The sequence below is a fragment of the Chrysemys picta genome, chromosome 1, assembly GCF_011386835.1.
Source record: "Chrysemys picta bellii isolate R12L10 chromosome 1, ASM1138683v2, whole genome shotgun sequence".
NCBI classification, from domain to species: Eukaryota; Metazoa; Chordata; order Testudines; family Emydidae; genus Chrysemys; species Chrysemys picta.
Genome location: NC_088791.1, coordinates 242,781,849 through 242,809,823, shown reverse-complemented (window position 1 = coordinate 242,809,823; position 27,975 = coordinate 242,781,849). Strand labels below are relative to the sequence as shown.

The window sequence follows — 27,975 nt, the reverse complement described above, 5'->3', positions numbered from 1 at the left end:
GAGGCAGGCATACCAGAAGGCCAGGGAGGCAAACCGTCGCTCCAGCACTGCACCCAAAAGCTGCTGCTTCTATAAGAAGCTGGACTCCAACCTTGATGGTGACCCCACCTCCACTGCCAAGAGCCCCACGGATACCTCAGCAGGGCTGGAGGCAGTGGACTTAACCCCAAGGACAAAGTCATGGACAGGGAGGTGCCCTGATGCACAATGCATCCTTATGGCTTAACCCCTTCCTGTCTGCGCTGTAGCTGGGGGACAGGAGGCAGCTCGGTTATGTTGGTGGCCAGCAGCAGCCTGGAGGTATTAGCTGCGTTTCGGCACTGTGTGGGCAGGAAGGGACAAGCTGTTTCCAGCCACAGGAGAGTGGGCAGGCGGGGGGGGGGGGGGGGGGGGAAGAGATGAGCTCTGCAAAGACACGGGCCAAGTCATCCATCTCCACCCACTCCTCTGTGGCTGGAAGCAGCTCCCATCCCTTCCCTCCCACACAGTGCCAAAAGGCTGCTGCTGGCCACATTCTGGTGTGAACCCTGCGTGCCCCTCCGTGTGTTGCCTTGGGAAGATGTGGCACCAGGTACCAGGAGAGGTGGGTCCATCCCAGGGGCCCAGCCAGGCATGGAAGGTGGAGAGCGCCAGGCAGGAGGGTTGGTCGGTCAGTCCCTCCCACCCCTGTGTGAGAGATGTGTACCGGAGTATGTGTGTGTGTCACCTCTCCCTGTGTGTGTGTGGAGGGAGGTGGGGGGCCGTCACCCCTCCCCGTGTGAACCCTAAAGCCTTAAAGATAAGAAGGTAAATAAAAAGAATCCAATTACACAATATTTCTTTTTAACGGGGACTCAATCAACTTGATGTTAATTTGAACATTTGTACTGCATAGTTCTGATTGACTGCTGTTGAACTTGCTTGAATACAAGTAACTTTACCAGATGTCCCGTATTCAGCATAGGGAAATATAGTCACCCTACATATTAGTATACTTAACATGGGCTTTACAGCATCTCCCCCTACTGGCTAAGTATCACCTTGGTTCTCCTTCACCATTTCTTATTACACACTCGAGTTGAATAAAGTTCAATTCATATTTTTACAATTCAGAAGATGCTGATATTCACCCTCTTCCCCCATGCAAAGACGGAGTCTGTGAGAATATCATTTGCTTTCAGGGTGTAGATGGGGACAAAAGACAGAGAGGCAGGGAAGGGTAAACCAGTGGTTAAACATCCAGGGTGGGGCCTGACTAAAGGGTAACAATGGTAGTCAGTCAATGAAAAATGTCTAGGAGATGGACAAAATCTGTGTGATAAGTGGAAAAGTGCCACATGCCATGGAATTAGTCAGTTTTATCCTGCCATTTATAATGAGATTTCTTATGAGGGTAATTTGCCCAGAAAACCAAGACTAGAAAGTCTTTGTAGGTGACAGTTATGCAGAGTGGCCGCTCTTACCCCAACCAGGATTTTAATTATAAGTATTGTAGCATTTGCTGTAAATATTCTGTCAAACTCCATCCTCACATCCCTGAGCAGGGCAAGTACTAGCAATATTGGAAAGGCCTCATCAAGCAAGTATTTTTTGAATTTGAATAATACAATATTTCCCATGGGGAGTTTTAGGATGTGCCTATTCTCTCCTAGTAATCATTGGTTTTAATGTTGTTTTTACTATTATATTCCATTGTTCCTGGTTTGTTTGTGTAAGGAGGTCCGCCCTCCCCCCCTTTTTTTTGTTATGTCTTTCTTTTTGAGCAGCCAATTCAAGACCCGGTCACTATATTTTTGTATTTTTTGGTTGCACTTGTCTTGGTAACCTCTGAATATTTAGCACACATTTTTTATTCTAAATAAAAAGACCCTTGCACTTGGAAGGTACCGTACCATCTTTGACTTTTTTGGCTCCTCGGAAACACATGTTTTACCCTAGTTCATATTAGGGTCTCTTTCAGTTGCTCAACTTTTACACTGTTGACCCTTCTGATTTTATTTCACTAATCCCCCGGCCTCTTGGGGTACTGATACTATGGTAAAAACAAGTAGAAAAAGAAGAGACCTGAAGAAGAGTTCTGTGTAAGCTCAAAAGCTTGTCTCTTTCCCCAGTAGAAGTTGGTCCAATAAAACATATTATTTCCGCCACTTGGTATCTAGAAAAAAAAAAACCTTTTAGGCCTTCTTTAATCCGTAAATCAAAGAAAAAGAAAAAAGGGAAATAAGCCTAATTATATTTTTCCTTTCCAGATCACCTTTAAAAAGTATGAAATTTATAGTTTAAGGCTTCTTGAATTTGGAAAAGCCAGTGTACTGTCTATTGAAGATTATGCACAGCGTACATGCTTATGTAGTTTGCATGTGCACACAGCACATTCTTTTTATTTTGCTACATGTTAATTAAATTTAAAATTAATGGAGATATCCCATCTCCTAGAACTGGAAGGGACCTTGAAAGGTCATCGAGTCCAGCCCCCTGCCTTTACTAGCAGGACCAAGTACTGATTTTGCCCCAGATCCCCAAGTGGCCCCCTCAAGGATTGAACTCACAACCCTGGGTTTAGCAGGCCAATGCTCAAACCACTGAGCTATCCCTCTTCAGTCACTCAACATTTCGTAATTTATTTTTTAAATTCAAACTTAACAAAAGCGGTAATACTAATTGAAAACAATATACATGACAAACTAGAAGTTTTAGAAATGAGCTATCACATGTTCTTTTTCTGGATAATTAACAAACAAAAAACCCCAGATTTTTACGCACCTATGTAAAAGAAGTCACCTTAGGAGTAAGAACAAACAAAAATGTTATCAAAATTCTTCCTGAGGTGACATATTTCAAGCACCTGAAAAATAGATTACTAAAAACAATGGAACAGAATGGCCATCTCAATGGTTAAAAAAAACATCCTTTTCTAAAGATTCATCTGCACTAGGGAAATGACCCATTTTGAACAATGACTGTCAGCAACTGGCTTTCAAATCATGTTGAAATGCTTCTACAACAAGGGGGACAAAACCCTTGTCAGCCCCACAGAAATTATGATTCCAGGTCTCAGTTATGCTTTCTGGAATGGTTCTAAAAACGCCCCTCTTCCCCCTATGCCCAACCTACACTAGCAGTTACACCATTCTTATACTAGTTAAGAAGGAATCATTGTCAGTAACAGGTCATTTTCCTTGGTGTATGTGAATCCTTAGTTCCACAAGACAGAACAAAGACAAACTATTTCTCCTAAAAACACTTTCACAAAATAGCAGCAACAAGAACACAGGGACCATCACATCAATTTTAAGATGACTGAAAATGGAATAAATGACTAAATTCAAAGCTATATGATCTGTGCCATTAGGTTTTAAGCACAGTAAAAGCCAGGAAGCTGACATTAATTTTTCAATTCCAAAATCCCCATAGCAATGTTTATGTTAGTTCCCATATATGGTTGCTGTTTATAAGAAACACTTAAACTGACTATAAGACAGTATATCTGTATAAGGTATCAAGCTTGTAGCCTTGAAGATAATTTAACGCATATGGATACAGAAGCCAAAGCCAGCCCCTGAAGGATCAAAGCCTGAAGAAGCTAGTACTTACAGTGTGTAGACTTGCCAACAGAAGAATTGCCCAAGTAATCTTTCCCATATATAGCTTTACCCTGAACATTCAGCATTTGCGTATTTCTCTCGTGGTTATTACTGGTGGTAGTGATAAAAAACAATGTGACTTAGCAAACCACTTCCTACTTTTGGCCATTAAAGCATCTCACACAGCAAACCAATAGAAGGAGTTCACTAAACTCCACACTCCAGCTCCTGCCATGGCAAACCACAACCCTAAGGCCATAAGGGCAGAGCAGAAAGAAAAAACTTGCCCCCTCAGAAAAGGGGACTAAATTCAAGTGCCCTCCCAATATTTAAAACAATGTAAGCAAAAAGGCCTGCTCTTGGAAGGGGAATTACACAATAGAGGGAGGGAATGAAGAGCAGAAAAATAGATGGTAAATGTTGTGTGTGTCAGCCAAACACTATACACTTAAATATATACATTTATTTTAACACAATTACATGACATGAAAGACTAACCGCTTTAGTCACCATAAGTAGTAAACAACAATAAGCAGGCACCCAACAGCTTTGGCAGCTAACAGGCCTGGTGAATACAGAGCTTCCCCTCCTTATCCATGTGCCAGAGCTAGGAAGCCCCTTTACACTGTTCTCCTGGTTGTTGACAAAAGGAAGCAGCAGATCCTTTACCTTACCTTAATGGAGGCAGTCAGCTTCACTTTTCTGCCCCATCTCCTAGAAAACTGCCCCTTTTGCTGGCAGCTTCATCAGAGGCAAAGAATACAGTGGGTACAGAGACTGAACTACCTTCTAATTCCTGGGCAGGAAGGAAGGGCATTGGCAGGACATCGTGGGGGATCTGGCACGAAAAAGGGATGTGCTGCACCTGTTCTATGGACAAACAGGGCACTAAATTTGCCTTTTTGAAAGATGTCTGAAAATGCGGCATGTGACTTCAAAGTGATTGAGCAGTTCTCTATTAACAAGCAAAAGAATTAATACTCTCTCTCAGGATTCAGAACATTTGCTTGCCTTTAGCATGCAATCAAAGTAGCACTGCTCTCCTTAGCAGCATTGGAGCAGTGTACTCTTAGTCTAAGTCTACTTTGCACACCTCTTGTGGCAGCGTGTAGAGTACGTGTAGCTACATGCTGCACTGCAAAGCAGGCTGCATCCACACTGCAATGTGGAGCTACTCAGGTCAGTGAAAGGCTCTGGCATGGGGGAGAAGCAGTGGGGAAAAGTTTGGAACTTGCCAGAACTTTTCCCCACTTCCAGATCCTTTCCCCGCAGTAGGGAAAAAGACTCCAGTAGCAGGGAGGCAGAATATACTACATGCTAAAAACAGCAATGTAAATGGGGAGGCATGGCATGGGCAGATAGAGAGCTCTGTAGAGTACATACCCACAGGGTTCAGGGGTGTTTTTAACTCTACTCATGTGACCCTATGGGGCTCAGGGGTGCAGGCTCTGGGCGGCACTTACCTCAAGCAGCTCCTGGAAGCGGCGGTATGTCCTCCCTCCAGCTCCTATGTGGAGGCATGGCCAGGTGGTTCTGCGCACTGCCCTGTCCACAGGCACCCGCCCCCGCAGTTCCCATTGGCCACGGTTCCCAGCCAATGGGAGCTGCAGGGGCGGCACTTGGGGTGGGGGCCGCGTGTGGAGCCCCTGGCTGCCCTTACGTGTCGGAGCCAGAGGGTTAACTTCCCAGGAACCATGTGGCGCGGAGGCTAGCAGGAAGCTTGTCTTAGCCCCGCTGCACAGCGCCGCCAACCGGACAGTCAACAGCGCTGACCGGAGCCACAAGGATCCCTTTTCGACCAGGTGTTCTGGTTGAAAGCCAGTCTGTCTCACACACACACACTATATATATATGTTTTAAAGTCTGTCATCAGCCAAAGAGAAAAACAGGTTTCTTCCAGATAGGAAATAAGATGTGTATCTCTACTGAAATATAAAGAAAGCATTGTAAGCCCAATCAGTGGAAGCCCCATTAGCATACTGGGTCACCAAAGAAGGAACACATGGGAGAATGAACCACAGGAGTGTCCTTGTCTCTAGGGAGAGGCAATGAACTTTGGGGCATATTAGGAAAGGCAAGAAGCTACTAGGGACGTAAGTAGCGCTTGAAAACAGTAAATATTTCAACAGTTAAAATTGTACTGGTTAAACGTTTAACCATTAGGCTCTGCTGCTGCCCCGCTCCCCCGGGCTCCCGGCTGCTGCTGCATGACCAGGGCTCTGCTGCTACCCCATGCAGAGCCCTGGGCACGGGGCCAGCAGCCGGGATCCTGGGGGCAGAGCCGGCAGCGAGCGGAGTCCCCCGCGTTGGGGGCCAGCAACCAGGACCCCAGGGGCGGGGGGGCCAGTAGCCAGAACCCATGGCGTGGGGCCTGCAGCGGCTTTTAAACGTTAACCTGAATACCTTACCGATAAGACTGATGCTTATCGGTTAACCGGTAAACATTTTACATCCCTAGAAGAAACCCCTTTATCCTGTACCTGTGGAAGTACAAGGGCTGTGCGATTACATTCATGAAAACAGGATCCCAACCTGGTTGGAAGCACTATAAAGGACATTTGGGTGAGAGAGACTTCCTTAGATGGGTTAGTCTGTTAAGTTTAATCTCTAGAAAGCCTCTTATGATTTTGTTTTATATGCAACCCTTCTGTTTCCATTATCCTTTCTCACTAGCTCTTAAATCTTAATCTTTGATAATAAACTTATGATTGTTTTCATTATAAATATAACTCAGTGCTGTGGTGTTCTACAAGAACAAATCCTGGATTGAACCATTCAAGTTAGTGTGTACGCTGTTCCTTTGGGGACAGCAAAGCTGGTATAACTGTGAGCATTCAGTGGAGAAGGTGCTGGACACTACAGGGAAACGCTTCAAAGGGGTTTGGGATGCACCTATTGTTAAACTGCAAGGCAAAGTAAGGGCTGGCATAGCTCAGAGGAGATTGCTTGGGTGGCTAACAGGCTGGTGGTGTCAGGGCACTGACAACCAATTAAGCATAAGCTATTCTCACTCTAGCTGGAGACAGAGGGATAACAAGGTGACTCTCAGTCTTGAGCACCCCAATAACTGTCACAACTCGCTTAAGCAGTGCCTCCCTGTTTACACTGCTATTCATACCTGTGCTGGGGGCTAGCTATGTATGTACTCCACACGCTACCAAAAGGAGTGTGCAGGTACACCCTTAGGCTACATCAGGGGTCAGCAACCTCTGGCACGCGGCTCGCCCGGGTAAGCACCCTGGCGGGCCGAGCTGGTTTGTTTACCTGCGGCAGCCGCAGGTTCGTCCGATCGCGGCTCCCACTGGCCGTGGTTCACCATTCCAGGCCAATGGGGGCAGCGGGAAGCTGCTGGCCGCAGCTTCCCACTGCCCTCATTGGCCTGGAGCAGTGAACTGCGGCCAGTGGGAGCCGCGATCGGCCGAACCTGCGGATGCGGCAGGTATCCAAACTGGCCTGGCCCGCCAGGGGGCTTACTCTGGCGGGCCGCAGGCCAGAGGTTGCCGACCCCTGAGCTACATCTACACTTACAGCAGCGTGTAGAGTACAGACGCTGCAAGCCCAGCTAGCACAGGTATAAACAGCAGTGTAGACCATGAGGCACTTCTTAGGCAAATGAAGACATGTCAGGACCTTAGGGTTTGTACCCTACCTCATGGCTCTTTATACACCAAAGCAGTGCCTATTTTTAACAGTGTAGTGCCCCGCTGTCTTCCTGCTGCTGGAGCCTGTTACTGCCACATGTATATGACCCTACCAAATTCACAGTGCAGTTTGGTCAATTTCAGTGTCAGAGAATTTTTAAAAACATAAATTTAATGGTTTCAGATATTTAAATCTGAAATTTCACGGTGTTGTAACTGTAGGGGTCCTGATGCAAAGGGGGTAGTGGCAGGGAGGGGAGGTTGCAAGGTTATTGTAGGGGGGGTTGCGGTATTGCCACCCTTACTTCTGCACTGCTGCTGGTGGTAGCGCTGCCTTCAGAGCTGGGCCCTCAGCAAGCAGCTGCCACTCTGACCACTTGCTGTGAAGGTAGTGCAGAAGTAAGGGTGGCAATACCACGATCCCGCTATGTGATGGGGCATCTGCCTCTCACTGGTATGTAAGGGGTTAAAACCATCTGGTGACGTGTGGGAGGCAGCCAATAAGGAAAAGGATTGTAGTGCCAGCCAATTAGGGGAAGGTTCATTGGAAGAGCCAATCAGGGCCAGGCTGGCCCATATAAGAAGGGGCTGCTGAGGAAAGCAAGAGGACAGAGGAGTCACTACCTGGAGTTCAAAGGAGGAGGACTAGTGGCTTAGAGGGCTGGAGACCCATGGACAGAGCAGTGCTGGGCAGGGTCAGCAGAATATGAGAACGCTCCAAGCTGACGGCTGCCAAACTGAGGCCCTGATACAAGGCAGAGGAGGTGCTGGGGCTGCGGGGAAGTGACCCAGGGAAGTTGAGTTGGAGGAGGGGTAGTGTGTGGCTGCCAGCTATAGGGTTCCTGGGTGGGGGCCCAGAGTAATGGGCGGGCCTGGGCTGCCCCCACTGGTCACTGAGGGAAGATTCCCAAGACGGCCTCACACTCTGAGGGAAGTGACCAGTACATGGGCTGCAGTCTGTCACTCAGACGAGTGGCTATAACCTGGACAGCAGATTGCCATTGAGGCAAGTGGTTGGACTGAGGACTGTCGGTCCCCCCGGAAGGCGGGGAAAAGAACCAAGTGGGGCACAGCTGGAGGGCTGTGTCCAGATGAGGATGACGCGATCCAGGGAGTGACGTAGTTCCTGGACGCGGAGACAGGAGACACCACCTGAGGAGGGCGCACTAGCAACCCCAAACTAATTCCCAAGACGGCCAGCAGGAGGCACGACGGGGGTGAGTCACACTCCGTCACACCCTACAATAATCTTGCAACCCCATTTTGGGTCGGGGCCCCCAGTTTGAGAAACGCTGGTCTCTGTATAGTATAGGGTAAAAGTACACAAAAGACCAGATTTCACAACAGAGACAAGATTTCACGGTCCGTGATGTGTTTTTCACAGCTATAATATGGTAGGGCCCTGCACATGTAGCTGTACACTGCAGTGTGGATGCAGTCTGCTTTTCACTGCAGTGTGTAGCTACAGGTACCCTATGCACAGCCACAAATGTAGACAAGGCCTTATTTTTGGGAATGGCTACAATTAGCAGATCAGGGTGAAAGCCATGGAGTTGTGGAGGTGAAAGACTCTTAGGGATACTGGGCCAAATTCTGCCCTGACTTCCACAAGATTGCACAGGGTGTAAATCAGGGCAGAATCTGGTTCCCAGCTCAGATTTTAATGGTAAGAGTATGGCTAAAATCCATGCAACTCTGCAAACATCCCCAACAATACATCTTACTGGAAGCCTTTAAAAACAAGATTTTTATCTGTGGCTTTGCCAAAGAAATGAGGAACCAGATACCATTTTCACATTGCACAGCATCTGTGCATAAGTAGCTTGCCTCTTTTTAAATAGAGATTTATTCTTTTTCCTTGCAGAAGTATCTGTGCCCCTTGAAATATTTTTAAAAGACATATTCTCTTAGGCTATGTCTACACTACAGACCTTACAGCAGCACAGTTTTACCGCTTCAGCTACGCTGCTGTAAATTCTCCCATGTAGTCGCTCTGTGCTGTCGCCAGCATAATTAAACCACCCTCAACAAGCAGCAGTAGCTATGTCAGAAGGAGAGCATCTCTTTGCCAACATAGCGCTGTCCACACCAGCACTTTTGTTGGTGAAATATATGCCAGTCGGGGGGGGGGGGGGTTCTTTTTCACACCCCTGACCAACAAAAGTTTTGCCGACAAAAGTGCTAGGGTAGACAAAGCCTTAGTTGTGAATATTCAACTCCCTTTAATGTTCATTAACTACTCCAAAGCAATGAGGTAGTAAAAAACTCTGTAGAGTTTTTAAAAGAATCAGGAAGCTTTTTTTTTTTTAATCTGATAGTGCTTTGAAAATACTGAGTAACACACCAGCTTGCAATCCTACATTAGATTTTCCGAATTATTTTAAAGCCTTTTATAAGTACCCATTATAACATAACTAGTTTGATCAATTAAAAAAAGAAGTTTAAAGGTAAGATTTTTTTTCCTGGAACACTTTTAATGACAACTTTGAATTTTCAAGATACCTTCTGAGTAATCTATTTATGGAAAAATGACTAACAATCTGCCTCTCTACTTTATTAGAGGTGAAACAGCTTTCCTAAAAGGAAGTTTTCTTTCTGCTAGGGAAAGAACATCTACAAAGTTAATGAACACGGTATTTATAGGGCCAAATTTAGATCAGCCAAAACAGTCAGACTTTAATGAGACACTGCCAAAGAGTGACATTCAGTTCTGTGCAGAGAACCATCCAGGGCCTATGGCAACACTTCAGTCCCATTCAGCCCTGTTTTGAGGCACAGGCCTTGGGCTGGCCCCTTGCACAGAGTTGAATTTCACCCTGAAATATCACAAAAGGCACTGCTAAGCTGACATTTAACAAACAAACCTATTAAGCAATAACAGAAATTTTGTATTTATAGGATCGATGATACTCCCTCTGTGAGTAAGGGATTCAGTCAAGCCTATTACACAACTCTGTGTACTTCAAGGGCTTCCTTACAAAAGATTTTCAGTACAAAATGCATGCCCCACTCTTCATATTTATATCTTGATTACTTTAATCACACATTCCAATGCTTAATGTTAACAAACTCTTACTTTAGGTACTTGACATATTTTGCTCTCTCCTCCCCAGTCTCGCCATATCACGTACAGGACTGTTTCCTCAGTATCTCTGTTTCTGTCTTCATGCCACTTTAATTCACATATCAGTGTCATTTTATTATGGACAAGTTAACCATATAATTATCTTTACAAGCTGCTGCTTCCGCTACTGCACAATACTTCCTCATATGAACTTTTTATCTCTTGCCTGCAACTATACTTTAATTCTATCTAAGCTTGTGAAATAGTCAAATGAAGTATACCCAGATGACAAAATATGTTATAGCTTTACTTCTCAGAAGGATCATGACTACATCCAAGAAAGAAGTGATCATGGAGAAAGCAAATTCCTATAATCAAGATACAGGTTAAAAGACAAGAGGCATTTAGAATTTTGATGTGTTTAAATTTCACATATTGGCAGCACTCCAGTGGTTTCAACATATATAGGAAGTCAAATACAGTTTGTTGATTCATGGGGACAGTAAAAGTTTTGTCATTTCAAGGAAAACACAAATAAATTGCCATTAAAAAGGAACTAAGACACCAAATATTAGCCTTTAAATTAGCCCCATCTGAATAAACTTAGACCCACTTAGTTATATAGAATTTGACACTGGCAAACCAATGTAACTGCATTTGGTAGTTTTGTCTGCATCAACACCTTCTCCAGAGATTTGTGCCAAAACTAAAACAATTGAGAAATGCAATGAAGAGGAAGAGCAATGACATCAGGGCCTTTTGGTCAGTATATATTAATTGATTAAATCCCTTCAGCCTGAGGCCTTGTGCGTTGCTATCCCTTTCTTACAGAGCCCTCTCCATTTCTCTTTCCCTCATCCCACTCCTAACATCAGGACTGGGGATGTGCTAGGCTTTCCACAAGAAAATAGAAGCATCTTCCCAAGAAGGTGTCACATCTTAGGTCTTCCATTGAGTGACTGTGCTCACTGTCAGATACAGGAAGAAATTCTGAATGTGATTTTTCTTTTTCTACCTCCAACCTGTTACTCTTTATCTTACAGTCTGACTATCTGAATAACAACATCCATTTGCATAAGTAGTGCAGACTAGGGTTCGGATTTTCAAAGATATGTAAGGGAGACAGGTGCCAAATTCCCACTGAAAATACCAGCCCAGGTATAGTTCATATATTGTATATTATCGTTTAATCGTCTTAGCAGCTCTCCTTTCGACTCACTCCTGTTTATTAATATCATTTGGATCTTCAGAATAGAACAATTTCCTAGCTGAAGCATTACCAAGACTGGGTAAAGAACTAGCATCTATTACAAAGAGAAACCTTGTAAAAGCACTTTAAATTGGCATGGCTCTTTTCTTAACTCATCAGTGACCATTTATATACTGTCTCTGCCAGTCTGCCTACCCCTGCTAGTTCTCAGTATGAACTCGGAGAAGTGGGCTAGTCATTCTGTGTAAGAGACCCAATCTCCTAGAATGTTTCCTAGAGCCAGAACTCTTAGACTCGCTACTTCCTCCACCACCACTTATTCCCAAGCCAACATTTACTTTGTGAGCTAGCCAATCCTTTAGGTGATGAATACCTTAGGATTGGTCAAAATCCTAAGAAGGAAAGCAGAGAAAACTGTTTAGTAGTGTTGCTAGCACAGAATGGCTGCCATGTTCCACCGCAGAAGAAAATGCATTTCTATTACAGGTGAAGTGATATTTTGTCACTACACTTTGCTATGGAAGATGTTAAGATTATCTATCCACCATCACTCTGATTAATACTCAAGGAGACTTGGGCTCCTAAGTGCAGTCACTTTTGAAAACCAGACTTAGGCACTTGCGGAATTTTATCCATCATAATTTCAGGATCTTTTGATCCTAGTCATCCGCAGGAATTTAGTATTGTATTTCTCAGCAAATACAGGTTATTTAAAATCCACACCGAATAACAAATCATGAGACTCTGACAGTAGGATTTCTTCATTTTGTTGCCAGGGTCTGCAGTAGATCCCAACCATAATTTGCCTGCCTTGATTTGTGTCTTTTAAAAAAATTAAACAAACTCTAACTTTCATCCTTTCCTTCAGCATCTGTACACATCAGCTTGTGTAAATCACAGAACATGAGATGTAAGGCATTTAAGGGCACCTTAAACCCTCCATTCATAGTGACCAGAGCTCTGGTCAGTCTAGCTTTAAAATCTAAAGTGATTGAACTTCCACCATTTTCCAGGGAAGACTGCAGCACAGCTTAACTGGCATCTTATTGTCTATGTTTTCTTCCCAGTTTCCAAATGAAATTCTTCTTTTCCCAATTATATTTCTACTAGCCCCAGTTATATCCCCTGGTGCTACCCTAAATAAGTATTCCTCCTTCTTTGCACCAGCACTCTCAAAATACTTGCAGTTGGCTGAGATATCCACCAATACTGCTGAGGCAAGTTATACACACAGTTTTAAAAAATACTCCTGTCAAATTAATCCTGTCAACCCAATTACAATAATTTTCAATCCTCTGCTCTGAACTCTCTCCAACAGGTTACCTTCTCTCTGGCCTGTAGGTACTCAAAACTCAATTATCTAACAGTGATCTCACAAAAGAGAGAGAGAGAGACTATAACCTCCCTAATCCATGCCAAGAATAGGGTGACCAGACAGCAAGTGTGAAAAATCGGGACGGGGGTGGGGGGTAATAGGAGCCTATATAAGAAAAAGACCCAAAAATCGGGACTGTCCCTATAAAATTGGGATATTTGGTCACCCTATCCAAGAATGATGCAGACAGAGAAAAACTGGAAGTATACAAGCACTTGAATTCTCTCTGTTTGCTGCTAAGTACTCAGACTTCCTTTTTCTTTACAAAAATTGCTCTTCACACCCAACTTCCTTATGAAAGAAGCTGTACCTCACTGCAAATTGTATCTCCTCCTTGGCCTGGTCTACACTACGAGTTTATCTTGAATTTAGCAGCGTTAAACCAAATTAACCCTGCATCCGTACACACAATGAAGCCCTTTATTTCAATATAAAGGGCTCTTAATATTGATATCTGTACTCCTCCCTGACAAGGGGAGTAGTGCTGAAATCGGTATTGCCATTTCAAATTAGGTTTAGTGTGGCCGCAATTCGACAGTATTGGCCTCCGGGACCTACCCCACAGTGCACCATTGTGACCGCTCTGGACAGCAATCTGAACTCGGATGCACTGGCCAGGTAGACAGGAAAAGCTCCGCGAACTTTTGAATTACATTTCCTGTTTGCCCAGTGTGGAGAGCTGATCAGCACAGGTGATCATGCAGAGCTCATCAGTGCAGGTAACCATAACCATGCGGTCTGAGAATCGAAAAAGAGCACTAGCATGGACTGTACGGGAGGTACTGGATCTGATCGCTATATGGGGAGAGGATTCAGTGCTAGCAGAATTACGTTCCAAAAGACGAAATGCCAAAACATTTGAAAAAATCTCCAAGGGCATGATGGAAAGAGGCCACAACAGGGACTCACTACAGTGCATAAACTGCACGATAATGCGCGAGGTGTTGACAATGTTCATGACTGCTGTCTTGAGCTGAGTGGGCTCCATGCTTGCTGTGGTATGGCGTCTGCACAGTTCACCCAGGAAAAAAGGCGCGAAACGGTTGTCTGCCGTTGCTTTCACGGAGGGAGGGGTGAGGCTGTACCCAGAACCACCAGCGACAATGTTTTTTGCCCCATCAGGCACTGGGATCTCAACCCAGAATTCCAATGGGCAGGGGAGACTGTGGGAACTATGGGATAGCTACCCACAGTGCAACGCTCCGGAAATCGATGCTAGCCTTGGTACATGGATGCACACCGCCAAATTAATGTGCTTAGTGTGGCCGCGTGCACTCGACTTTATACAATCTGTTTCCAAAAACCGGTTTCTGCAAAATCGGAATAATCCCATAGTGTAAACATACCCCTTCACTTGCTATTGCAAAGCCCTCCTCACAAGCCTAACCTAGCAACATTTTGTGTTTCGGCATGCTAGCAGGAATCTTTTTGTCCAGCAGATGGAGCCAGAGATCTATCAGATTTGAAAATAAAAATGCCCTCTCACCTCCAATAGTACATGAAAACGGAAGTGAAAATATTTTCCATTTGCAAATTGTAACGTGGGCTGGATCTTCAAAACAAGTGTCTGCATTCCCTGAGATGATGTCGTTAATAGAAAATACCAATTTAAATAACTATTTGTTCTACTCAGTTTTTAGCTACTATCTCTTCACACATATAAACGAGCTTGCCCCTAATTATTCCCAAAGGAAGTTCCATTATCACAGATACACACCTCCCCGGCCCCTTTGAAAATCCATTTCCATCCTTGTTCTTTAGCTATCAGTCATATTCAAGATTTTGTACAAATTCCTCTCTTCAATCCCACTGCAACACTGTTCTTTCCTTTTACAAAACCAACTCATGTTCACTGCTTGCTTGGCAAGCAGCGGAGAATTCTACAGAAAGATGTAGCTCCTTTTCTTTCTCTACCAACACAGGAAAATTAAGCTCAAAGTTTGCCTAGGGAGGTGACCTTTCAGTCTTTAATTTAACTCTGCATGGCTGTTAACCCATCCTGGAACATCTGTTCAAGCCAACTGCTACCCAGTGTCAAACCTCCCATTCCTGAGTAAGCTCACAGAGAAGTTAGCCAAAGGCAAACTTCAAGCCCACCTGATTTAAACTACTATCTTAGACTGAGCACAATTTGGATTCAGGTCAGGACGTGGAACACACAGAATCATTTTAGTGGCACGGATGGACAATCTCCTCATATCAATGGATAGAGGACAGGCATCCATTCTCATCCTCCTGGACTAGGATTAGGGAGGTTATAGTCTCTTTTATGTGATATTGCAACATTTAACACAGTTAACCATGAGAGAGGCCCTTGCTGGAGGGATGTATCCAATGAGTAATGCTGAGAAACAGCACCTCCACAACTAAATAAATTTTAATTGACTCAATCCACGTCGCTAGGTGTATGTGTATATATAGGGCTGGGGTTTGTTTGTTTTTTAAGAGGTGTCACACCCCCTTATTAGCCATTTACCTAGTTCTTTATCAGTTAAACTGCTTACCTTTTGAGCCATTCTGTTTGTTACTGTCACACCAGTGGCATTGCCAGGACTATGTCAGTAAGGAAAAATGCAAACATGGTGAATATTTCTCTCATCAACAGTACTACTATATTTACTATATTTTCAGCCTGGCAAGTCTTCATCCTTTTAAGGCTTCAGGAACTTCATCTTCCAGATTAGTTAATTCAAGCTTGGAGATAGGCTGGAAAATTCTTTAATTAGCAAGAGCCAACGATGGTTAACTTGAAAAATACAACTACCCACTTATTTCTGTACTCAGGGTTTTTTGAAAGGGGGGAGGGGGAGAGACAGATGGGGAAAGTGAAGCACAAAGCTTAAGGCCCAGATTTGTAAACGTATTTAGGCGTTGCTGAGCTCAGTGTTGCAATGCCTGGCTGATTTAGGAGCAGTACTATGCTATAGTCTCTACTGTGCGCACTCCACATTTGTGGCATGAATGTTACCCAGGATAACTTACAGTTCACCATGAATTCATGTAATAGAAGAAGTCATTCTTTTACACACGTTCTTTTACACACCAGAAGTGGTGGGAATGAGACTCACGTGCTGCATTAGACAATTATGCTGATCTCAAAAGAAGGAAGACATAATTTCTAAATCCTCCACTTGCTGGAGGCAAGAATGTCTATCTTGAAAGTCAAATTTCAGTTATTCGTATGTTTTACAGTGTTTCCACCTTGGGTAAACTGCGACAGCAAAATAAAAACTGATTTAAGCTCATAAGTGCATACTAAATGCTTCCACTAACCAGAATGTGGTACACAAATAAAGGTATAATAATGTCACAGAATAAGAAAATGTAAATGTGCTTCCATGAAAACTTTCCTTCAGTTAGTAAGTTCCACAAGTCTGTTACAATGGGTACATCAGTCTGCTAGCATCTTGGAGGCAGAACCAGTACCCACCAGTTACTGGCTGCAGGGGAATGCCCTACTTCCTGAAGTTCCTTCCAATTAAGACAACTTCCCTATACAAAAATAATTCAATTCTACTTTCCTACATTACTGATTGGTTTATACTCTGAGGAAAATGCACTGTAATTTCTCCCAATGCAGAGCATGGGAAACACCCCATAATGAAAAAAAACCCAAATCTTTGGATGTCAATTTCCATCTCTATTCTGAATGATCTGCTTTTACCCAGGGTGGGCCAGGTCTTATTCCTCAAAGAAAGGATATTATCAGGTAAGCATGGATACATTTTACTATTCCTCATTGAGCTGAGGTCCACAAATCCATTACAATGGGATTTTCACAGCAGTGTGCCTCCTGGGCTGGAAAAGGGATCATCCTTTAAATATGGACATTCAAAACAGGATATATTTTATATACTTCATCTTCCCCAGGCAGTAAGGCATATAGAAAGCTTCTGCCAAAAACAAAAAAACAAAAAGACACTGGTGAAACACTGTATGACCAATAAGCAGAACAAGCAGAATTCTTTGACCATGCTGCCTTCTAGCAGATCTCAGTACAGAAGAAATCATTTCTCTGTCCTGATAGTGTCAGTGCTCCTAACGTCTGGACTTTGATGCTTAACTGAAGGAGGAATGCCACGACAACAGTGAGGACTATTTGTCAAAGAACAATCCTGGGTGGTCTCATAAGAGAAAACTCCCAACTTCAAAAACTCTTCGGACTGGAGATGGTAGCTATCGGAAGATCTACTTTAAATCGATAAGCAGCACACCACCACCTCCTGCAAGGGTTCACTCTAGGCTAGTTCTCTAAGGAGGTTCCCAGGTCTTGCTCTATGACCCTGTGGGGCTGGAAAAAGGGTTGCTTCCCTCAGGAAAGTTAAATCCCAACATGAAATATTAAGTGCGCTTAAAATTATGCATGTGCTTAAGTGTTTTGCTGAATGGGAATGGACCACCGAACTGGTGCATAAAAATGTACACAAAAAGGAATTAACCCCTCTTCCCTCCTCTCCCCATATCTGCCATAAAATGTGAGCAGACTGCTTCAAGAGTTCTGTGATCCAGTCCCAGACAAAAAGCAGTATTTACTGGAAAATATGTTTCATTGAAAGGCTTGTTTTCAACTACAGTTACAAGACAGAATGAATTCTATGTATATGGTAGTAGCACTGAAGGAGGAAAAAACAAGTTGTTACACATCAAGCTGGGATAGATGAGCTCAGTAAAAGAGTTTAATTGTTTGGAAGAAAAAAATGCAGTGAGTCATACTTAAATGTCTTGTTAAAGATTTATCAAGAATTCCTACTACAGGATCCAGAAGCACTTTAAAGGGTTTGGAAAGAAGTATGTAAGCTACTTGTGTAAGTTACTTACAAAAATAAGTATTTTTTGAGTTTGGGGCCTCATTCAAACTATACGGTATTAAATTTCTGAGTTTATATAGTTCTTGCAATTCAGTATGAAAAATGCCTTGAAGTTTTTGCATTCTAAGCAATATACATCAGCTTTTACCCATCAAACATTTATAGGCTGGTAGAACTGTTAGTCTAATCTTCGTCTCTCCCATGGCTCTCTGCTGTTGCCTTCTGAGAAGTGAGCTTGTGACATCAAAGATAAATTCCCCTCCCTTTTAATTCCATCTCTACTCCCTCTTCTCCTAAAGTGAAGTGCTGAGATTGACACTAGAAGTCCTCCTCCCACAAAGTAATGAACACCTACTATTCCAGTCTTCTAAACATTCCCCAGCATGGAGCTGGTGAGACTCTTTCTAACAATTTGGAAAAGCATGAAACTATGCTCTGGACAGGACAAAATAGTTTCTGAATAATACTCTCTCCGCGACCCTCTCCACACCCCCAAATGGGAAAACCCTTTCTGACCCACAAATGTTTTTAGGAATACAATATAAATGAGGGGTTGTGAGCTGAACATCTCAAATGGCAAAAGCAGGGAGATGGCAAGTCAGCTAGTCAGCAGAGGAGACGGGAAAAATACTGTTTTTTATTAATATTAATTATCGCTACCGTCTTCCCTGTCACCTTACATGCACAGCTCTGTGATATACTGCCTACCAGAAAACCCTATTGAAGTGTAGTGCCAGTCTACAAGAAGGCAGGTAAGTGTGTGTTGGTTTTTATAATGTGTGGGGTAGTGTTTTGTTTAAAAGATTTTATGTTAAGCCATAGAGGGTTAAAAAAAAATCACTTTCCACATACTAGGGAAAAAACTCACTTGCCTGATGTTCTTTCCACCCTGATAATAGCTATACTAGCACAGCATGGTGCATGCTGGAAGGACGCTGCAGAGCAGAGCAACCAGGACTTTGGAAATGAAACCTTTTTTGTGGCTTAGCTTCCCCAGTCACTCATCTGCTGAGAGCATGAACACCCATTCTATTGGAGGATGCCAATATGCAACTTTACGTTCACTTTTATTGTCTTTAAAGATTTGTTGATCACCTTGAACAACTGACTCAGCTCTGAAGTAACCATGGTTGATTGCCTCCTTATGTCTTTTGGCTGGCTGTAATTTTTTTAAATTAAAAGTATTGAATAGGGAACAAAAATGTACTGATCTAAAAAATGTGCTATTTACGAAGCAGTTCCCATATCAAGTATCTTATCACTGATGATTTGTTACTCACTGAACAACAAATAAGGATGAATTAATTTGGTGCCAATATGAACACCATACTTTACACCAGGGGTTCTCAACTTTGTTTCTTTCTGAGGCCCCCCGCAACATGCTATAAAAACTCCACGGCCCACCTGTGCCACAACAACTTTTTTCTGCGTATAAAAGCCAGGGCCAACACTAAGGGGTAGCAAGAAGGGCAACTGCCTGAGGGCCCTACACCACAGGGTCCCGCAAAGCCAAGTTGCTCAGGCTTTGGTTTCAGTCCCGGATGGTGGGGCTCAGGATCACAGGCATCAGCTCCATGCACTGGGGCTTCAGCTTCCTGCCCTGGGTGAGTCTAATGCCAGTGCTGCTTGGTAGCCCCACCCTGAAACCTGCTCTCAGCCCCCCCAGAGGGCCCCAGTCCCCTGGTTTAGAACTGCTCTTTTATGCAATTCCACTATATTTTTAAATATATTGTAGCCCTAGACCAAATTGCAATAAGAACTCATTTCTGATTCCACTAATATTGAGCAGAGAGACAGAAAAAAAAAAGCAAAATAAACTCTCCAGCTGGTTAACCCTCTTTACATTTATCTATCATTTTTAGCACATTAGAAATTAGGGACTCAACAATTTAAGTTTATTTTTCAATTTGTTTAAACAACAGATACTAGTTGTTGGTATCTGTCAGTTACTGAATAAAGATACAAACTCAAGACCTCACTACCACTATGTCATTACTGAACTATTTCATCATAATTTGAGAAAGTGAAGAGATTTTATTCCATTAGAAAAGTAGAAATTCTAGAGTAATGAAAGCAGCAACACAGGTATGTGTGGAGTTCATAAAGTGGGCAGCAATGAAACTGACCAGTGTCATCTCAGTTTTATTGTGGATGCTGCTTGGGAAGATTGTTTCTCCTGGGGGAATTCTGTGCCACTACGCATGTGCAGAATTCATGTCCCCTCCAGATTTTCCCCCTGCAGAATAATACATTCTGCTGGGGAGGCACTGCAATTACACCTTTTGCCCATCAGAGGCTGCTGAGGCACAAGGAGAGAGGGCAGCTGGCTCAGGGCCGGAGCAACCAGCCGCAGAGAGGGAAGGGGAAAGGCTGCCTTCTTCACAGCACCCTGCCCACCGGGTGTGGAGGTGAGGAGGCACAGGATATGGTGGGACAGAAAGAGTGGAGCCCACCGGGCTGCTGGGGAGTCACAAAGACTGAGGTTCAGAAGGGCTAATAGGGGGGGACAGACTGGGGCAGGGGCACAGGAGCTAGTAGGGTAACAGAGAGGAGGGGTGGCTGAGTGGGGGTGCAGGGATACATGGGGACAGGGGAAGGGAGTAGCTGAGTGGGGTGCTTGGAGACATAGGGATGGGGGAAAGGGGGTGCAGGGGCACATGGGGACAGGGGCAGATGTGCCTGACTGAATGGGAGAGTATAGGGGTCAGTCAAGGTCTGCATGGGGGAGGCTTCCCAACTCCCTAACAATCCCTCGCTCCCCCCCAAAAGAACCCTGTTCCATACTTCTCATTTAAATTACAATACAGAAACTTATTTCCCGCACTCCTCAGAAGCAGTGCAAAGGCTTGGGGGAGCCAGGGGTAACAGAGGAGCTGAGAGAGAGGGAAGTAATTGCACAAACCCAACAACCCTACAGGCTCCTGCCCAGCAATTACTTCCCTATCCCTCAGCTCCTCTGTTACCCCTGACTCCCCCAAGCCTTTGCACTGCTTCCGAGGGGAGTGAGAAATACATTTGTATTGTAATTTAAATGAATTATTACTCAGAGTTCTGTATTAATACGCCTAGTAAGGAATCTATTGGTCAAAAAACATTTCCTGAATCTTTTTTGTTGTCTGTGTTGTTGCAGACATATTTGCTGACAGGTATTTTGAAATAAATCACCAAAATAATTGAAAGTGATATGATTTTGTAGTGTTATTTTGACAAATAAAATTTGCAGAATTTTGCAGAATTTTATAATGTGCGTAGAATTTTTATTTTTTGGCACAGAATGCCCCCAGGAGTAATTCCATAATCTTCATATTCTTATTAGAAATCAACCAACAATTAAACTGGGCTGCTCAGCAATGTTCCCTCTAATTTTTTACCTCCATGTGCGGAATGAATTTTACGTGCACCAATATGGAGTTGATGTGTGGCAGGGCTCAGGGGTTCGGAGTGTGGGAGGGAGCTCAGGACTGGGGCACAGGGCTGGGGTGCGGGGGGGAGGTGAGGGCTCTGGCTAGGGGTGCGGGCTCTGGGGTGGGGCTGGAAATGAGGGGTTTGGGGTCCATGCTGCCCTGGGGCTGCAGCAGGGAGAGAGGACTCTCCCCATCCCTCTCTCGCCGCAGCAGCCCAGGGCATGGGAGAGGCGCCTCTTCCTGGCCGCGGCAGCTCCGAGGCTGGGGCCGGGGGAGAGGCACCTCTCCCTGCCTGCGTGGCCCTTGATAACCTGCTGAGTGGCCGTGCAGCTTAGAGTGAACTTAGCTGCTCAGTATTGTCAACTCGGGGCTAATGTTACTAATCTAAAGGAACTATCACCATAGTATCTGAGAGCCTCAACCACCCGTAAGGTAGGGAAGTACTATTATCCCCATTTTACAGATGGAGAACAGAGGTATGGAGAGGTTAAATGATGTGCCCAAGATCACACAGGAAATCTGTCAAAGTAGAGAATTGAGCCCACATCTCCCAAAATTAGGCTAGTGCCCTAACCTCTGGACCATCCTTCCACAGAAACATGTTTTCTGGATTAAAAGTAAAACAGCAAGACTGTCAGGTTTAAAAGCAGCTTTGTTGAAGAGGAAAAGAAGGATTTAAAAAATCAAAACCTCCATGTGACCTCAAAGCCCTCAGAAAAGCACTGATTATTTGTACAGACTAACTTCACCTTAACTTAGACTATTTTTCTGACCGTCCATCATACATCCTATGTTTTTATGGCACAAAGATTCTCACCTTGGCTGCAATACAAGGACAGTGTGATGCTTCGCAGTCATATCATGCTTCTTATAAAGATCTGTACTAACATTAACTAATTAAGATATCAAGGACACTGCAATGACCTGCCAGGCTTTCTTACAACAGCACAGTGCTCGGCTTTCTTTCAAGCCACTAGACTGGGGTAGGCAACCCATGGCACGCGTGCCAAAGGCGGCACGCGAGCTGATGTTCAGTGGAACTTACACTGCCTGGGTCCTGCCCACCAGTCCAGGGGGCTCTGCAATTTTAATTTAATTTTAAATGAAGCTTCTTAAACATTTTTAAAACCTTATTTACTTTCCATACGACAAAAGTTTAGTTATATATTATAGACTTATAGAAAGAGACCTTCTAAAAATATTAAAATGTATTACTGGCACGCGAAATCAGAGTGAATAAATGAAGACTTGGCACACCACTTCTGAAAGGTTTCCGACCCCTGCACTAGACCCTGCCTAAACAAGTCTGTGGAGTCCAGGGGAGGAGATTTACTTCTAGAGCAGGGGTCGGCAACCTCTGGCAAGCGACTCGCCAGGGTAAGCCGCCTGGCGGGCTGGGCCAGTTTGTTTACCTGCCGCGTCAGCAGGTCCGGCCAATCGGGCTCCCACCGGCCGCGGTTCGCCGTCCCAGGCCAATGGGGGCGGGCGTGCCAGAGGTTGCCGACCCCTGCTCTAGAGTGTGTACGATTTTTTTTTTAAGCAAGAGAACACAAATGTTTTTCAAAGAGAAAAAAGAAGAGGTACAGGAAGACTCAAGAATAGTTTCTGACCCCAAGGAAAAGAAATGCAGAATTTTGATTGTGTAAATGTATGTTTGGTATATGAGTCAATTACCCTCCAAGGCTTGCATTTGTTGTTCTCCTTCTCCTACCCCACCCTTTCTTGCCTTTCAAAATCAAGCTTGATGGCTTTTTTTATGGACGTTCGCCCAGTCTTAGTCAATCCACTCCCTTGGGCTACACTATTTCATCCATAAGCACATCCTTTCCCTCTCAAGTTTCTATAAATGAAACCTAGCACCAGAAAATACAGATTTTACTTTATGAAAGATAACAGGTGACAAACTCACTGTTGATGCTGGAAAAGAATCAATTTCCTTTAAAGTCAATATCAACTGTGTGTGTGTGTGTGCGTGTGCGAGAGACAGAGAGAGAGAGAGAGAGAGAATGCATTTTAACTAATTACAAGGAAGAGACAGGCTACAAAACATTCACGTCTTTTAGTCAGATTAATTTTGTTAGCTAATTCCTTCTCTTGCGGAAGCAATATCCAGTTGAATTACCTGTGGTGTTTTTTTCAATTAGATGCTATCTGCAAGCAGGGGCAAGGCTATATTTGAACGAGCTGAGATTAGCAGAATCACAATTAGGCAGAGAGTGGAAAGTGAAAATTCATTTTCATATTTACTGTCACTTGGACAACAAATGACAGTATGATAGAAACAGGATGTTCTTTGGCATTTAGAGGGAGACTAGACAGTCTGCTTTCACTCATGAGGCTAGCTTTATGTTAATTAAAGATAATTATAGAAAAAAATTATGAAGCAGATCAGAATTTAAAATTGAAGCAGAGTCATGGGAACCCACATTATTACACACTCCAATTCTCTCTATTTTTTTATATTCTCCTGTGTAATTCTCCAATAGGGAAAGATCATGCCTATGCTGCTCCTCCACAAGATGCTTTTCTAGGGCCCAGTGAAGCTTAGAGTGAAACAAAGGAGAGTCATGTCAGGTTTTACTTGGCTGCTGCTCCTGATAATGCCACTTGACTAGTGTTATTTGCAGGATTCACAACATAGATGTGACATGTGGAAAAGGACAAACAAAAGGCAGGGAGAAGAGATAGAGGGCTCATCTAAACAAGAACCTTCTACTGGTTTAACTTAAGGTGTGATTTTAAATCAATTTAGCTAAACCAGTGCAAACCCCTGTTTTGGTTTAAACCAGGCTTATTTCTGTTATTGAAGTCAATTAGGAATAGACTTAACCTAAATCAAAATTAGCCACTCTGACTGAAACAAGAATGTCTACAGAGGGGCTCACACCAGTTTCATTAAATTGGTTTAAAAGATGTTTTAAGTTAAACCAGTGAAATGTTTGCACATAGACAAGGCCAGAGAGCATGAATGGGGTAGAGAGAGGGAGTGACAAACAATTGGGAGGGAGTAGAGAGAGCGTACAGAATGGAAGTGTGGGATGAGACACTCACAGAAGGGGCAAGGCCATTCCAATGATCTAGTGGCTTTGTATTTTAGCTCAGAATTTGTGCCAACCAGTGCTAGAAGTGCAGTAGGTGTGAGGCGGCCCACACAACCTCTGGGAAGGGTGTGTTGTGTAGCTCTCTGGCAACAAGATTGGCAACCTTGGCAACAGCCATTGCCAAGCTTCTCAACCAGGAATCTGTAGCCTTTGACTAAGAGTGGGTGAAGGAAAATGACTTCAAAAAGTAAGGAAAAGTCAGCGTTGAGAAAAGACATGGAGTATGGCAAAGTTGGATTTATCTGTTGGGAAAGTTGCACTGGTTTAATTTAAGCTTTGATTTTAAACCAATTTAGTTAAAAATCTTACAGTGTAAAAGAAGCCTTTTCAGTTTATCTGCACCCAGTTCCTAATCAACTTAAGTTAAACTGAAATAAACCTGGTTTAAACGGAATTAAGAGTGGCCACACAGTCTTTTGCATTGGTTTATCACACCTTACATTAAACTGATGCAACTCTCTTGTGTAGACCAGTCCTCAGAAAGGCCAAGAGTGGGAGGGAAAGAAGAGACCAAAAAAAAAAAAAAAAAAAAGAGGTGAAACCAAGCATAGTTTTGGAATTAAAAGTAAAAAATCTGAGAAATACTACACCCTATTTACATATGGATAGTATTTTACATATCCGATTTACCACAGCAGGTAAGCACGTGTTTACTTTGATGCTATTCAAAGTGGTGTATAAATATTAACTAATTAATCCTAACCACCATGAGGCTGTTAAGCAAGCTTTATACACATTTTATTGATGGGAAAACTAAGAAAAATATAGAAGAGTCATATCAGACCACTGAATTTTCTGATTTCCAATTCTATGGTTATATTCCATAACATACAGCCCTCCATTAACTAGTGGTTATTAGTATTATTATTATTCTTTTTCACCATAAAAGGAAGACACATAGTAACCATTACACACAGAAGGAAATGTGGCCGAACCTGGACTAACTTCAACTCTTAGAATTCATCCCTTCTGGAATACTGCACCTATTGTCACCACAGAGCTTGCCAAAAAATAGGTACATTTTCAAAATAATTCACAGTGTATTAATATGAACATAGGAAATATCAGAAAATCCCAAAATCACATACTTGCCACATGACATAAAAACATAAGAAGTTCTGAATTAAGCATTCAACAAAAAACAAGAAAGTTACTTCCAAAACTTACTCTGTCATGTCCAAGTATTGCAAATCTCCAAGAATGAAGCAGTATTTCGGATACAGCACACAATGGAATTAATTTAGAAGAGTCTAAGTCCCAGATCTATATTTCTTTATTTTACTGTCATTTTCTGATCATGACAGTATCAACAGGACATATTTAATCTAGTGTGGGTGCTCACATTTCCTTTTGCTAACATTTAACATTTAAGTGTCACTCTGTCTGTCCAGCAGAAACTTTTTCAAACAGTAGCTGTGATATTATTTTAAAAAATACTGAAAAAGGCACCAGCCCAAAGTAAAGACTCAGTGCAGGCAAAATGTTTTTTTTAAATAAAGTTGGACATTTTTCCATAACGTTATGACAAAGCCAAAACCTTTTGCATATGTAACCACACATGGGAAAGTAGTTTAACTTCTCTCATCTCAATTTTAGACAAAAAATGCAAAGGAAATTAACAAAAAACAGAACAGATCAAGAGAGAGAGTTTTGTCATGGAAGTAAATGTCTTTACAGGAGTTCCCATGAGGAGTGCTCAATGGTGGGCTCACAAAAGCCCCTTGTACTCAGAAGCACTAATTATGTTACAGCTGCTGATGCAAGTACCACACTGGTTAGCATTAGAATGGTCAGAGGGTAGCCCACTGAAGTCAGTGAGTGGAGTTTTAGACGCATAAGGAAGGCGGAACTGGGCTCCTAAACCTCAGGTTTAACCCAGATCTGTTTATTCCTGGAATCAATACACGGGATAAGCTTTTTAAACACAGATTTAATCCAATACCCCTTTACACTGATTGGAAAAAAGTAACTCATAAACCAGAGGTTCTCACTTCCTGTACCTCCATTTCAAACATGACTTTAAGAACTCAAAATTACATCCCACTCTAACATGCTGTAAACAGATCAACAAAAAGTTTCTTTAACATCTGGGATCTCCATATCCTGACCTTCAACACACAGGCCTAACAAGAAATCAGCAAAATGCTTGAAACCTTTTGCTTTTACCACCAGGTGTCACTAACAATGAATGAGCAATTAGACACTGGGACTGAAAGAAACGCGCAAAGAAAAATGGAGGGGAAAAAAGCAAAATCTCCTGCTTCAACATGGTCAAATCACCTTCCCCTCTCAGCTATGCAATTTGTACCATCTCAGCTCTTGTGATGTCATATTATTAGTTTACCAGTCAAATTAGATCCTTCCAACCTAGACAGGATCTGAATTTCTAATGCAAAAAATCCACAAAAAACTGCTTCAGAAACAATCATTAAAAATCATAAAGAAGGCACAAGGGTTTCCAGCTGAACTATTTTTAATTGTGAAGAGCCACACTAATATACCTATTTGAACCCCTCTGACAGTTTTGTCACCATTATGCATTATGTTTGCTTAAAGAACAGGAGTACTTGTGGCACCTTAGAGACTAACAAATTTATTAGAGCATAAGCTTTCGTGGACTACAGCCCACTTCTTCAGATGCATATAGAGTGGAATAAATATTGAGGAGATATATATACACACATACAGAGAGCACAAACAGGTGGGAGTTGTCTTACCAACTCTGAGAGGCCTATTACGCTCTAATAAATGTTAGTCTCTAAGGTGCCACAAGTACTCCTGTTCTTTTTGCGGATACAGACTAACACGGCTGCTACTCTGAAACCTATGTTTGCTTAGATTAAGCAACGTACTTAGATCGACTTACTGTGGTGTCTTCACCGCAGTGAGTCGACTGCTGCCGCTTCCCCATCGACTCTGCCTGTGCCTCTCGCCGATCTGTAGGGTAGTGAAGACATACTCTTAGTCTTGTTCCTGTGATTTTCTAGGTACTAAGACACTCAGTGTCGCACTGCCTAAGTCCCTTTGTGAATGTAGCCTTAAATGACTTGCCCACGGTTAAACAGCAAGTCTATGACAGTGTCAGGAGTAGGCTCCAGGTCCTTCCTTCATGCTTCAGTTAGTTTTCTGAGTTGTTTGCTGGCATGGTCCTCAATGGTGAGACAGTGGTCAAATCAAGTTTTAAAGCAATAGCCCTTGGCTTGGTACCTAGAAAATCACAGGAACAAGACTAAGAGTATGTCTTCACTACCCGCCGAATCGGCGGGCAGCGATCGATCCAGCAGGGATTGATTTATCACGTCTAGTCTAGACGTGATAAATCAACCCCCGAGCGCTCTCCCGTCGACTCCTGTACTCCAGATCAGCGAGAGGCACAGGCAGAGTCGATGGGGAAGCGGCAGCAGTTGACTCACTGCGGTGAAGACACCACAGTAAGTCGATCTAAGTACGTTGACTTCAGCTACATTATTCACGTAGCTGAAGTTGCGTAACTTACATAGATCCCCCCCCAGTGTAGACCAGGGCTGAGATCCACAAATCCAAATCAAGCACTAAGTTAGAAGATAGGGTGCCTCAGAATGGGATTCACAAAAACCAGCACAGTAGGCCAGGAGTCACTTAAGAAAGTTAACTGGAGATGCTGATGAGAGGGGTGTACTAAGCCCTGCCCCTTTCACAGAGATAGGTACAAAAGCCCGGGCTGCATGGAGGTGGCTAGATCTCTGCTAGCGATTCACAGACAGGAACCCCTCTTATAGAGTCAGGCAGCTTAGGCGCCTGAGGTGTTTCTTGTGAGAATGACTTAGTCA

At 43.4% G+C, this 27,975-nt stretch overlaps 1 protein-coding gene across 7 annotated transcripts in view; it reads right to left on the bottom strand.

Annotated features, from left to right (window-relative positions):
• The window catches only part of LIMS1 (LIM zinc finger domain containing 1), a 137,729-nt gene that overhangs the window by 83,280 nt on the left and 26,474 nt on the right, over positions 1-27,975 (bottom strand). For 2 of the 7 annotated variants that reach the window (XM_065580968.1, XM_065580965.1), the window contains exon 2: positions 27,033-27,103. The exons of 3 other annotated variants lie outside the window; for them this stretch is intronic. The gene's annotated coding sequence lies outside the window, so the exon portion shown is untranslated. Of the gene's footprint in view, positions 1-3,573; positions 3,640-27,032; positions 27,104-27,975 lie in introns of those variants that run through there. 2 more of the 7 variants (XM_065580966.1, XM_065580963.1) reach the window with 2 other exon arrangements.